At 42.5% G+C, this 12,698-nt stretch overlaps 2 non-coding genes across 2 annotated transcripts; both read left to right on the top strand.

The window, feature by feature from the left end:
- Positions 1 to 5,726: 5,726 nt before the first annotated feature.
- LOC133112661 (U6 spliceosomal RNA) lies at positions 5,727 to 5,833 on the top strand. Its single transcript, XR_009705479.1, has one exon. It is a non-coding gene; the product is annotated as a U6 spliceosomal RNA (small nuclear RNA).
- A 5,587-nt stretch (positions 5,834 to 11,420) lies between these two features.
- Positions 11,421 to 11,527, top strand: LOC133112659 (U6 spliceosomal RNA). Its single transcript, XR_009705478.1, has one exon. It is a non-coding gene; the product is annotated as a U6 spliceosomal RNA (small nuclear RNA).
- Positions 11,528 to 12,698: the final 1,171 nt, after the last annotated feature.

Raw genomic sequence — 12,698 nt, 5'->3', positions numbered from 1 at the left:
TGGAACATATTGGAACATTGGAACAGAGAAGAACGCCGACTCTTAGGCGCAAAGGATGACACGCAAATTCGTGAAGCGTTCCATATTTTTAACCTTACCTGCGCACCAGTTGATATTTTCATGCCTAACCTGAGCTCTGGGTAACATTTTTTGTGAAGCGGTGCATATTTTGTGCCTTGCCTGAGGTCCAGGTAACATTTATTGGTGATTCTGTGCCTTACCTGAGCTCCAGGGTAACATGTTTTGTGATTTTTGTAAAACAGAAAGTTCTATTTTCATTTATACAAGCTGCTGTCCGGGTGTACCTAATAAAGTGGTCACCGAGTGTCCACTAACTCTGCTCGAGGGCAGAGGCTATTGTGACATCACAGGCTATTGTGACGGCACAGGAAATGGGTGGGCCAAATATTTGCATTTACAGGCTGGTGGACAGGTGTACCTAATAAAGTGGTCACTGAGTGTGTATGAACCGCTAGAGGGCAACGGCTGTTGTGATAGCACAGGCTACTGTGACGTCACGGCAAATTGGTGGTCTTAAGTACGAGTGTAGAGATAAACCTAATAAAGTGAAACTCTGTCCTATTTTAAAAATAGAATCTCCATCTCTGCCGACCTTTTTTTTTTTTTTTTTAAATAAAATATCCATCTCGGTCCTATTTTAAAGAGTAGAACAGGTTCTCTGTATTGTTCCCATTTCAAGGAGTACAACAGGCCACTGAGGTGACTCGTCTTTGAAAAAGGCTTCATACGCCAGCGGACAAGTGCCTGGACATGGGCGGATGCTCTGCGTGAGGTGTGGTATGCTTGTGTGGCCCACTGGTGGGCCAGTAGCTGGCCATCTTCCCTCTGATCAAATAAACCCCAATTTCAAAGAGCAAGGGCTCATTTTTGGATGGTTGTTTGCTTTAGACTTGCAACTTGGCACTTTTTTCCCCCTCCGTTGATTGATGCAAATGTTTCTTTGTGCACTGCACACCACCTTGAGTGTATATTGTAAATAAAACTTTAAATGAGACGAATCGCTGTTGTCTGTTACTCTGACGACACTGAGTATCACGAGGGTATCTCCTAATATTTTGTGACTGTTCATATATCCAGGTCTAGCAAACTCGAATTCAGTTCTTGAGAATGTTTTGCTACTCATTGTCCAATTTCATTTCTTTTCCAGGCAGAAATTTTATTTGATAGTACAAAATGCAGAAAGGGAGCACCGTTGTGATTTTTAAAAATGATTATATTATTATTAATAATAATAATAATAATAATAATAATAATAATAATAATAATGACAATACAAATATGGCACAACTCGTTCACAGCAGAACATGGAGAAATGTCATGAGTACAAGAGATGGACGTGAATGGGGACCTACTTGTTGCTGCAACTAAATTCGGCAATTGTTCCAACAGTAGATAATAAACTGCCATCAAACAAAACAAGGACTGATTTGCACGTCCTCAAACTTAAACTGGAGCTATGCTGACGCCTAGTGTTAAAAGCTGAGCGTTTTTCTGCTGTTCAATATGTATGAAAATATATTTTTCACTGGCTTCTAGAGTGACTGCTATCGCGGTCACATGAGAATGATCACTGGTCTGATATTTTAATCACATAAATAAGTAGAATAAATGGAGCATGCCCATGGGAGGCATGTGTCCTGGTCTAAGATGTTCGCAGTGTCATGGTCCAAGCTGATGTCCTGCAGCGCCCGGCCCGTCTGCGACTGAGGTTCCCTGCAATGTGAGGCTGTGCACACAGGAAAAACATGCTTATCACAAGATTTATGAACATGCTATGTGACACAGAGTATTTAAAAGTAATAATAATAATAATAATAATAATAATAATAATAATAATTAATTTAACTTCACAGGGGCTACCAAGATGTAGTAGTTGACAGACCTAACCACAGCTAGCTAGCTACACTATACCACTGAAATGACTCGCTTTTTAAAACATTTCGACAGAAATGATTAAATTGGGGGAGTAATTAGGCTGCATTATTCGTATAGTCACACGCTGAATCGAGGTATGGAGGTAGGTAGGTAGATAGCCAAGCAGCTATCCGCCTTGCAAGCCAGAGAATATTACGTTTTGTAATTAAAACGAAATGTGCGACATGCCAGCTTTGTCTTACGATATATTTCTAATGTAAAAATACGTACATGATGTGTTTATACAGCTGGAAAGTTCTTTCATTCATTCGTTCTGTGTATTAACAGCAACGATAAACGTATTGAACAGCGCGAAAGCCAACTAGCTAGCCTGCTCTGACCATCGCTAACATGAAAATACAAATGATTCTTCTCATTTTAATAAAAATTTCATTAGAAAACGCATTGAAAGCTTACCTTTCACCGATGCGGGAGCAATGGCCGACGCGCCGATTTGAGTCAAAACGGAGGAAGAGCTACAATTGGCCGGCTAAACACGTGATGAATTTGGAACAAACACGTGTTCAATTTGGAACAAATCCGGCCATCTGATTGGCTGAGCCGCTTTGTCAAAGTTGGTGAAAGTTGTAAATTGGAACAAGGCACGGCCTCTGATTGGCTCCAATATTGGAACATATTGGAACATTGGAACAGAGAAGATCGGTAAAGTGGCCAAATCCATTTGACTTTTAAGAGGCCAGCCTGTAGTGCAGTGGCAAGGTCGGCGGTTCGAGCCCCGGTGTAGCTGCGATAAGATCCGCACAGCTGTTGGGCCCTTGGGGGATGCCCTTAACACCCCATTGCTCCAGGGCTGTTTCCTGCTTAGTCTAATCAGGACTTGTCGGTCGCTTTGGATAAAAGCGTCTGCTAAATAACAAATGATTATTTATTTATAGCTTGCATTGTAGCAACTAGACCTAACATCCTCAGAATGACCTACACCGTGGCACGGTGTCATTTTGTTGGGAATGTTAAATGAACCAAAATAAAGAAGAAGAAAAAAAAAAAGTGAAACAGCAAAGTTGGGTGAATTTTGTAACTTTGAGTTGCATCAGGCAAGTATATTTCTCGAGTTATCAAAATACATTAGTTGTATTGTAGACTGGTTTCCGGTTTAATTTTGTCTTTCAACCTATAGGTACAACACACATCAGGACATGTAGGTCTCTTTGGATAAAAGCGTCTGCTAAATAACAAATGATTATTTATTTATTTATTTATTTATTTATTTATTTATTTATTTATTCATTTATTTATTTATTTGCTAGCATTGTGGCAACTCAACCTAACATCCTCAGGATGGCCTACACAGTGGCACGGTGTTATTTTGTTGGGAATGTAAGGTATATTTCTCGAGTTATGAAAATACATAAGTTGTATTGTAGACTGGTTTTATTTTGTCTTTGAACCTGTAGGTACACCGCACATCCCGATAGAAACACACATCAGGACTTGTCGGTAGCTTTGGATAAAAGCGTCATCCTCAGGAAGGCCTACACAGTGGCACGGTGTTATTTTGTTGAGAATGTCTGTCCTCCAGGGTCCTCGTCGCACTTCATTGTGCGTCGCTCTGGATAAGAGCGTCTGCTAAATGCCTGCAATGTAATGTAATGTAATGTGAAAAAGAAAGAACGGGAAACCGCAATGCTGTGTGAATTCTGTTGGGTGAAACATTCGCAGCATTGAAAACCATTCGCGTTTTTTCCCCTTTACATAGTTCTGAATGAAGATCAGGTATATCATTCTGAGTACAGTAAAAAATAAAATAAAAAAGGAACTTTGTACATGGGGTATATTCCAGATGTCTCATTAAAAATGCATGTCTTACGAAATTTAAAACGAAATTAGATTGAAGGCTTCACAATAGCCCACAGTCTTGTCCCGGAGGCTAGAACCTAAAGGCATATGGTGATGCAGCGTCTTTTGGTTATTACTGCTCTAGCCTTTGGAATAGCCTGCCGATGGGTCTTCGCGACTCCAAATCCGTAGACATTTTAAAAAGAAATCGTAAGACACACCCTGTTGTAGTTCTGTCTGTAACGTGGTACACAAATAAAGTTTTGCGTAGCCACGCCTGTATTTGCACTCGGCCTACACGGGCAGATGGCTTCGTCGCCTACGGGAGATAATATTGTATTTTTCCAAATAGTTTCACTTGTTTCAGTTCGGTGCAATATGGACGCGTGCTCACATAAAACAGTGCTACTGCGGCCGGACGTCTCTCGGGTAAGGTTGCCTGCTGTAGGCGGTCCGCATGTCACGTTAACTTGGTGTGGAATCAACTTGTTCGCTTGCTAGCTAACGACTGGTGGCCATAGTCCTTCGCCTCCGCGTCGTACAGTAACCCCCTTGTTAACAAGATTATTCCTGATACACGTCGTAAATACAGTCGTGTAGGCTATTTATTGCATTTTCTGGAAGGCTTGGCTGCTGTGCGAGGATTATCCAGCTACTGAGCAAACTGTTTCCACGTGCTAGGCCGGCTATAGCTAGCTCGTTTGCTACCTTGGCGAGGCGATGTAATTTAGTGCTCCGGTGCCTCGCTTATTGTATGTGTCTGGCCATTTTGCATGCTTAGAGATTGGGGAAGTAGATGAGAAGCACCGTACGTGGCACAGGTAAAGACAATTGTCACAACATTTTCAGAGGCCATGCTGGAAAACGTGGCATTTCCCCCACGTAGGCCCAGCGGACGCCAAAAGTCGCCGTGTTAAGTTAGCCTACACCACAGAAGTAAATAATCGTGTGCCATAGTGGCTAGCTAACGAAAACGACAACGCAGAAGAACCACTCAGCTTGCTTTGGTTGGATATACACACACGGCAGTCTGCTGAGTGGTCAAAGAGGGAATGCTGCTTTCCACGTTTGTTTTGAGCAAACACTCGTGTTTCGAAGAACTCGTTTCCTCCGCGTTTTCGTCCTTTTTAGTGAATTTCGAGTGCTTACTCTAAATTAACTTTTGATGAATTGCCTTGAAAAACTCAGCCTCCAGTTTCTGTTATAGTGTAAAGTACCTTTCGGGCGTACTGTATATGGTATTAAAAACCATGCAGTGTTTTTTTGTTTTTTTCTCAAGTGTCTCTATTAATTGTATGTAAACGATGTTCTTCCCATAGACTGTATCAAAGTAAGGCTCTTCCGTGCATGCACCGTCTTTTTGACGGTTTTCCCTTTTCTAGCTGGAGAGCCCTTGTGAAAGGAATGAGCCGACTGACCTCTGGTGGCAATTACTAGCAATGTACGGGGAGATCCGGAAGTACCGTATTTGAATTTGAAGATGGCGGGCTCCTTGTTTACTTTTCTTCAGATTTTACCTTTTGCTGTCAGATGGCCTGACCTTACCTATACCTAGTAATACTATTGTTTTGTTGTTGTGTTTTTTCTTTTTCTTTCAGTGTGCGATGAATCTTTCAAGCATGTTCAGCTGATGGTGACTGAGATGAGGACAGCATGCAGCGGACAGGCTGGAGGTGGTGACAGTGCAGTTCTTTGTGAGGGTGCAGCCAATAGCAGGATCGAGGCAGTCGGCTGCATAAGTCGGCAGCGCACATCCGTGGACTCCATTTGCCTGCCTCGGAGGGACATTGATGTCTAAATGTGTTCAGCTCAACATGAGAGGTTGTGTTTGATAAACCTCCTGATGCAGATTTGTCTTGTTTGTAAGTGCTGCCAGTTTAGGCTGTCCTTACGAGGCACACACGCGTGCTATGCATGCTTTCGCACTCAGTCCATGACTGCGAACCATGGCCAGAACCCGCCCCTTAGGTAGCGCAGGCTCAGGTAGGTCTCTTGTGCTCGCTCCGGCAGCACATATACTAAAATTGGAACGATACAGAGAAGATTAGCATGGCCCCTGCGCAAGGATGACACGCAAATTCGTGAAGCGTTCCATATTTTTAACCTTACCTGCGCACCAGTTGATATTTTCATGCCTAACCTGAGCTCTGGGTAACATTTTTTGTGAAGCGGTGCATATTTTGTGCCTTGCCTGAGGTCCAGGTAACATTTATTGGTGATTCTGTGCCTTACCTGAGCTCCAGGGTAACATGTTTTGTGATTTTTGTAAAACAGAAAGTTCTATTTTCATTTATACAAGCTGCTGTCCGGGTGTACCTAATAAAGTGGTCACCGAGTGTCCACTAACTCTGCTCGAGGGCAGAGGCTATTGTGACATCACAGGCTATTGTGACGTCACAGGAAATGGGTGGGCCAAATATTTGCATTTTCAGGCTGGTGGACAGGTGTACCTAATAAAGTGGTCACTGAGTGTGTATGAACCGCTAGAGGGCAACGGCTGTTGTGATAGCACAGGCTACTGTGACGTCACGGCAAATTGGTGGTCTTAAGTACGAGTGTAGAGATAAACCTAATAAAGTGAAACTCTGTCCTATTTTAAAAATAGAATCTCCATCTCTGCCGACCTTTTTTTATTTATTTTTTGAAATAAAATATCCATCTCGGTCCTATTTTAAAGAGTAGAACAGGTTCTCTGTATTGTTCCCATTTCAAGGAGTACAACAGGCCACTGAGGTGACTCGTCTTTGAAAAAGGCTTCATACGCCAGCGGACAAGTGCCTGGACATGGGCGGATGCTCTGCGTGAGGTGTGGTATGCTTGTGTGGCCCACTGGTGGGCCAGTAGCTGGCCATCTTCCCTCTGATCAAATAAACCCCAATTTCAAAGAGCAAGGGCTCATTTTTGGATGGTTGTTTGCTTTAGACTTGCAACTTGGCACTTTTTTCCCCCTCCGTTGATTGATGCAAATGTTTCTTTGTGCACTGCACACCACCTTGAGTGTATATTGGAAATAAAACTTTAAATGAGACGAATCGCTGTTGTCTGTTACTCTGACGACACTGAGTATCACGAGGGTATCTCCTAATATTTTGTGACTGTTCATATATCCAGGTCTAGCAAACTCGAATTCAGTTCTTGAGAATGTCTTGCTACTCATTGTCCAATTTCATTTCTTTTCCAGGCAGAAATTTTATTTGATAGTACAAAATGCAGAAAGGGAGCACCGTTGTGATTTTTAAAAATGATATTATTATTAATAATAATAATAATAATGACAATACAAATATGGCACAACTCGTTCACAGCAGAACATGGAGAAATGTCATGAGTACAAGAGATGGACGTGAATGGGGACCTACTTGTTGCTGCAACTAAATTCGGCAATTGTTCCAACAGTAGATAATAAACTGCCATCAAACAAAACAAGGACTGATTTGCACGTCCTCAAACTTAAACTGGAGCTATGCTGACGCCTAGTGTTAAAAGCTGAGCGTTTTTCTGCTGTTCAATATGTATGAAAATATATTTTTCACTGGCTTCTAGAGTGACTGCTATCGCGGTCACATGAGAATGATCACTGGTCTGATATTTTAATCACATAAATAAGTAGAATAAATAGAGCATGCCCATGGGAGGCATGTGTCCTGGTCTAAGATGTTCGCAGTGTCATGGTCCAAGCTGATGTCCTGCAGCGCCCGGCCCGTCTGCGACTGAGGTTCCCTGCAATGTGAGGCTGTGCACACAGGAAAAACATGCTTATCACAAGATTTATGAACATGCTATGTGACACAGAGTATTTAAAAGTAATAATAATAATAATAATAATAATTAATTTAACTTCACAGGGGCTACCAAGATGTAGTAGTTGACAGACCTAACCACAGCTAGCTAGCTACACTATACCACTGAAATGACTCACTTTTTAAAACATTTCGACAGAAATGATTAAATTGGGGGAGTAATTAGGCTGCATTATTCGTATAGTCACACGCTGAATCGAGGTATGGAGGTAGGTAGGTAGATAGCCAAGCAGCTATCCGCCTTGCAAGCCAGAGAATATTACGTTTTGTAATTAAAACGAAATGTGCGACATGCCAGCTTTGTCTTACGATATATTTCTAATGTAAAAATACATACATGATGTGTTTATACAGCTGGAAAGTTCTTTCATTCATTCGTTCTGTGTATTAACAGCAACGATAAACGTATTGAACAGCGCGAAAGCCAACTAGCTAGCCTGCTCTGACCATCGCTAACATGAAAATACAAATGATTCTTCTCATTTTAATAAAAATTTCATTAGAAAACGCATTGAAAGCTTACCTTTCACCGATGCGGGAGCAATGGCCGACGCGCCGATTTGAGTCAAAACGGAGGAAGAGCTACAATTGGCCGGCTAAACACGTGATGAATTTGGAACAAACACGTGTTCAATTTGGAACAAATCCGGCCATCTGATTGGCTGAGCCGCTTTGTCAAAGTTGGTGAAAGTTGTAAATTGGAACAAGGCACGGCCTCTGATTGGCTCCAATATTGGAACATATTTGAACATTGGAACATTGGAACAGAGAAGATCGGTAAAGTGGCCAAATCCATTTGACTTTTAAGAGGCCAGCCTGTAGTGCAGTGGCAAGGTCGGCGGTTCGAGCCCCGGTGTAGCTGCGATAAGATCCGCACAGCTGTTGGGCCCTTGGGGGATGCCCTTAACACCCCATTGCTCCAGGGCTGTTTCCTGCTTAGTCTAATCAGGACTTGTCGGTCGCTTTGGATAAAAGCGTCTGCTAAATAACAAATGATTATTTATTTATAGCTTGCATTGTAGCAACTAGACCTAACATCCTCAGAATGACCTACACCGTGGCACGGTGTCATTTTGTTGGGAATGTTAAATGAACCAAAATAAAGAAGAAGAAAAAAAAAAGTGAAACAGCAAAGTTGGGTGAATTTTGCAACTTTGAGTTGCATCAGGCAAGTATATTTCTCGAGTTATCAAAATACATTAGTTGTATTGTAGACTGGTTTCCGGTTTAATTTTGTCTTTCAACCTATAGGTACAACACACATCAGGACATGTAGGTCTCTTTGGATAAAAGCGTCTGCTAAATAACAAATGATTATTTATTTATTTATTTATTTATTTATTTATTCATTTATTTATTTGCTAGCATTGTGGCAACTCAACCTAACATCCTCAGGATGGCCTACACAGTGGCACGGTGTTATTTTGTTGGGAATGTAAGGTATATTTCTCGAGTTATGAAAATACATAAGTTGTATTGTAGACTGGTTTTATTTTGTCTTTGAACCTGTAGGTACACCGCACATCCCGATAGAAACACACATCAGGACTTGTCGGTAGCTTTGGATAAAAGCGTCATCCTCAGGAAGGCCTACACAGTGGCACGGTGTTATTTTGTTGAGAATGTCTGTCCTCCAGGGTCCTCGTCGCACTTCATTGTGCGTCGCTCTGGATAAGAGCGTCTGCTAAATGCCTGCAATGTAATGTAATGTAATGTGAAAAAGAAAGAACGGGAAACCGCAATGCTGTGTGAATTCTGTTGGGTGAAACATTCGCAGCATTGAAAACCATTCGCGTTTTTTCCCCTTTACATAGTTCTGAATGAAGATCAGGTATATCATTCTGAGTACAGTAAAAAATAAAATAAAAAAGGAACTTTGTACATGGGGTATATTCCAGATGTCTCATTAAAAATGCATGTCTTACGAAATTTAAAACGAAATTAGATTGAAGGCTTCACAATAGCCCACAGTCTTGTCCCGGAGGCTAGAACCTAAAGGCATATGGTGATGCAGCGTCTTTTGGTTATTACTGCTCTAGCCTTTGGAATAGCCTGCCGATGGGTCTTCGCGACTCCAAATCCGTAGACATTTTAAAAAGAAATCGTAAGACACACCCTGTTGTAGTTCTGTCTGTAACGTGGTACACAAATAAAGTTTTGCGTAGCCACGCCTGTATTTGCACTCGGCCTACACGGGCAGATGGCTTCGTCGCCTACGGGAGATAATATTGTATTTTTCCAAATAGTTTCACTTGTTTCAGTTCGGTGCAATATGGACGCGTGCTCACATAAAACAGTGCTACTGCGGCCGGACGTCTCTCGGGTAAGGTTGCCTGCTGTAGGCGGTCCGCATGTCACGTTAACTTGGTGTGGAATCAACTTGTTCGCTTGCTAGCTAACGACTGGTGGCCATAGTCCTTCGCCTCCGCGTCGTACAGTAACCCCCTTGTTAACAAGATTATTCCTGATACACGTCGTAAATACAGTCGTGTAGGCTATTTATTGCATTTTCTGGAAGGCTTGGCTGCTGTGCGAGGATTATCCAGCTACTGAGCAAACTGTTTCCACGTGCTAGGCCGGCTATAGCTAGCTCGTTTGCTACCTTGGCGAGGCGATGTAATTTAGTGCTCCGGTGCCTCGCTTATTGTATGTGTCTGGCCATTTTGCATGCTTAGAGATTGGGGAAGTAGATGAGAAGCACCGTACGTGGCACAGGTAAAGACAATTGTCACAACATTTTCAGAGGCCATGCTGGAAAACGTGGCATTTCCCCCACGTAGGCCCAGCGGACGCCAAAAGTCGCCGTGTTAAGTTAGCCTACACCACAGAAGTAAATAATCGTGTGCCATAGTGGCTAGCTAACGAAAACGACAACGCAGAAGAACCACTCAGCTTGCTTTGGTTGGATATACACACACGGCAGTCTGCTGAGTGGTCAAAGAGGGAATGCTGCTTTCCACGTTTGTTTTGAGCAAACACTCGTGTTTCGAAGAACTCGTTTCCTCCGCGTTTTCGTCCTTTTTAGTGAATTTCGAGTGCTTACTCTAAATTAACTTTTGATGAATTGCCTTGAAAAACTCAGCCTCCAGTTTCTGTTATAGTGTAAAGTACCTTTCGGGCGTACTGTATATGGTATTAAAAACCATGCAGTGTTTTTTTGTTTTTTTCTCAAGTGTCTCTATTAATTGTATGTAAACGATGTTCTTCCCATAGACTGTATCAAAGTAAGGCTCTTCCGTGCATGCACCGTCTTTTTGACGGTTTTCCCTTTTCTAGCTGGAGAGCCCTTGTGAAAGGAATGAGCCGACTGACCTCTGGTGGCAATTACTAGCAATGTACGGGGAGATCCGGAAGTACCGTATTTGAATTTGAAGATGGCGGGCTCCTTGTTTACTTTTCTTCAGATTTTACCTTTTGCTGTCAGATGGCCTGACCTTACCTATACCTAGTAATACTATTGTTTTGTTGTTGTGTTTTTTCTTTTTCTTTCAGTGTGCGATGAATCTTTCAAGCATGTTCAGCTGATGGTGACTGAGATGAGGACAGCATGCAGCGGACAGGCTGGAGGTGGTGACAGTGCAGTTCTTTGTGAGGGTGCAGCCAATAGCAGGATCGAGGCAGTCGGCTGCATAAGTCGGCAGCGCACATCCGTGGACTCCATTTGCCTGCCTCGGAGGGACATTGATGTCTAAATGTGTTCAGCTCAACATGAGAGGTTGTGTTTGATAAACCTCCTGATGCAGATTTGTCTTGTTTGTAAGTGCTGCCAGTTTAGGCTGTCCTTACGAGGCACACACGCGTGCTATGCATGCTTTCGCACTCAGTCCATGACTGCGAACCATGGCCAGAACCCGCCCCTTAGGTAGCGCAGGCTCAGGTAGGTCTCTTGTGCTCGCTCCGGCAGCACATATACTAAAATTGGAACGATACAGAGAAGATTAGCATGGCCCCTGCGCAAGGATGACACGCAAATTCGTGAAGCGTTCCATATTTTTAACCTTACCTGCGCACCAGTTGATATTTTCATGCCTAACCTGAGCTCTGGGTAACATTTTTTGTGAAGCGGTGCATATTTTGTGCCTTGCCTGAGGTCCAGGTAACATTTATTGGTGATTCTGTGCCTTACCTGAGCTCCAGGGTAACATGTTTTGTGATTTTTGTAAAACAGAAAGTTCTATTTTCATTTATACAAGCTGCTGTCCGGGTGTACCTAATAAAGTGGTCACCGAGTGTCCACTAACTCTGCTCGAGGGCAGAGGCTATTGTGACATCACAGGCTATTGTGACGTCACAGGAAATGGGTGGGCCAAATATTTGCATTTTCAGGCTGGTGGACAGGTGTACCTAATAAAGTGGTCACTGAGTGTGTATGAACCGCTAGAGGGCAACGGCTGTTGTGATAGCACAGGCTACTGTGACGTCACGGCAAATTGGTGGTCTTAAGTACAAGTGTAGAGATAAACCTAATAAAGTGAAACTCTGTCCTATTTTAAAAATAGAATCTCCATCTCTGCCGACCTTTTTTTATTTATTTTTTGAAATAAAATATCCATCTCGGTCCTATTTTAAAGAGTAGAACAGGTTCTCTGTATTGTTCCCATTTCAAGGAGTACAACAGGCCACTGAGGTGACTCGTCTTTGAAAAAGGCTTCATACGCCAGCGGACAAGTGCCTGGACATGGGCGGATGCTCTGCGTGAGGTGTGGTATGCTTGTGTGGCCCACTGGTGGGCCAGTAGCTGGCCATCTTCCCTCTGATCAAATAAACCCCAATTTCAAAGAGCAAGGGCTCATTTTTGGATGGTTGTTTGCTTTAGACTTGCAACTTGGCACTTTTTTCCCCCTCCGTTGATTGATGCAAATGTTTCTTTGTGCACTGCACACCACCTTGAGTGTATATTGGAAATAAAACTTTAAATGAGACGAATCGCTGTTGTCTGTTACTCTGACGACACTGAGTATCACGAGGGTATCTCCTAATATTTTGTGACTGTTCATATATCCAGGTCTAGCAAACTCGAATTCAGTTCTTGAGAATGTCTTGCTACTCATTGTCCAATTTCATTTCTTTTCCAGGCAGAAATTTTATTTGATAGTACAAAATGCAGAAAGGGAGCACCGTTGTGATTTTTAAAAATGATATTATTATTAATAATAATAATAATAA

This window comes from Conger conger, chromosome 15 (genome assembly GCF_963514075.1).
Source record: "Conger conger chromosome 15, fConCon1.1, whole genome shotgun sequence".
Taxonomy (NCBI): domain Eukaryota; kingdom Metazoa; phylum Chordata; class Actinopteri; order Anguilliformes; family Congridae; genus Conger; species Conger conger.
Note: the sequence above shows the minus strand (reverse complement) of the source record. Positions and strands in the feature narration are given on the sequence as shown.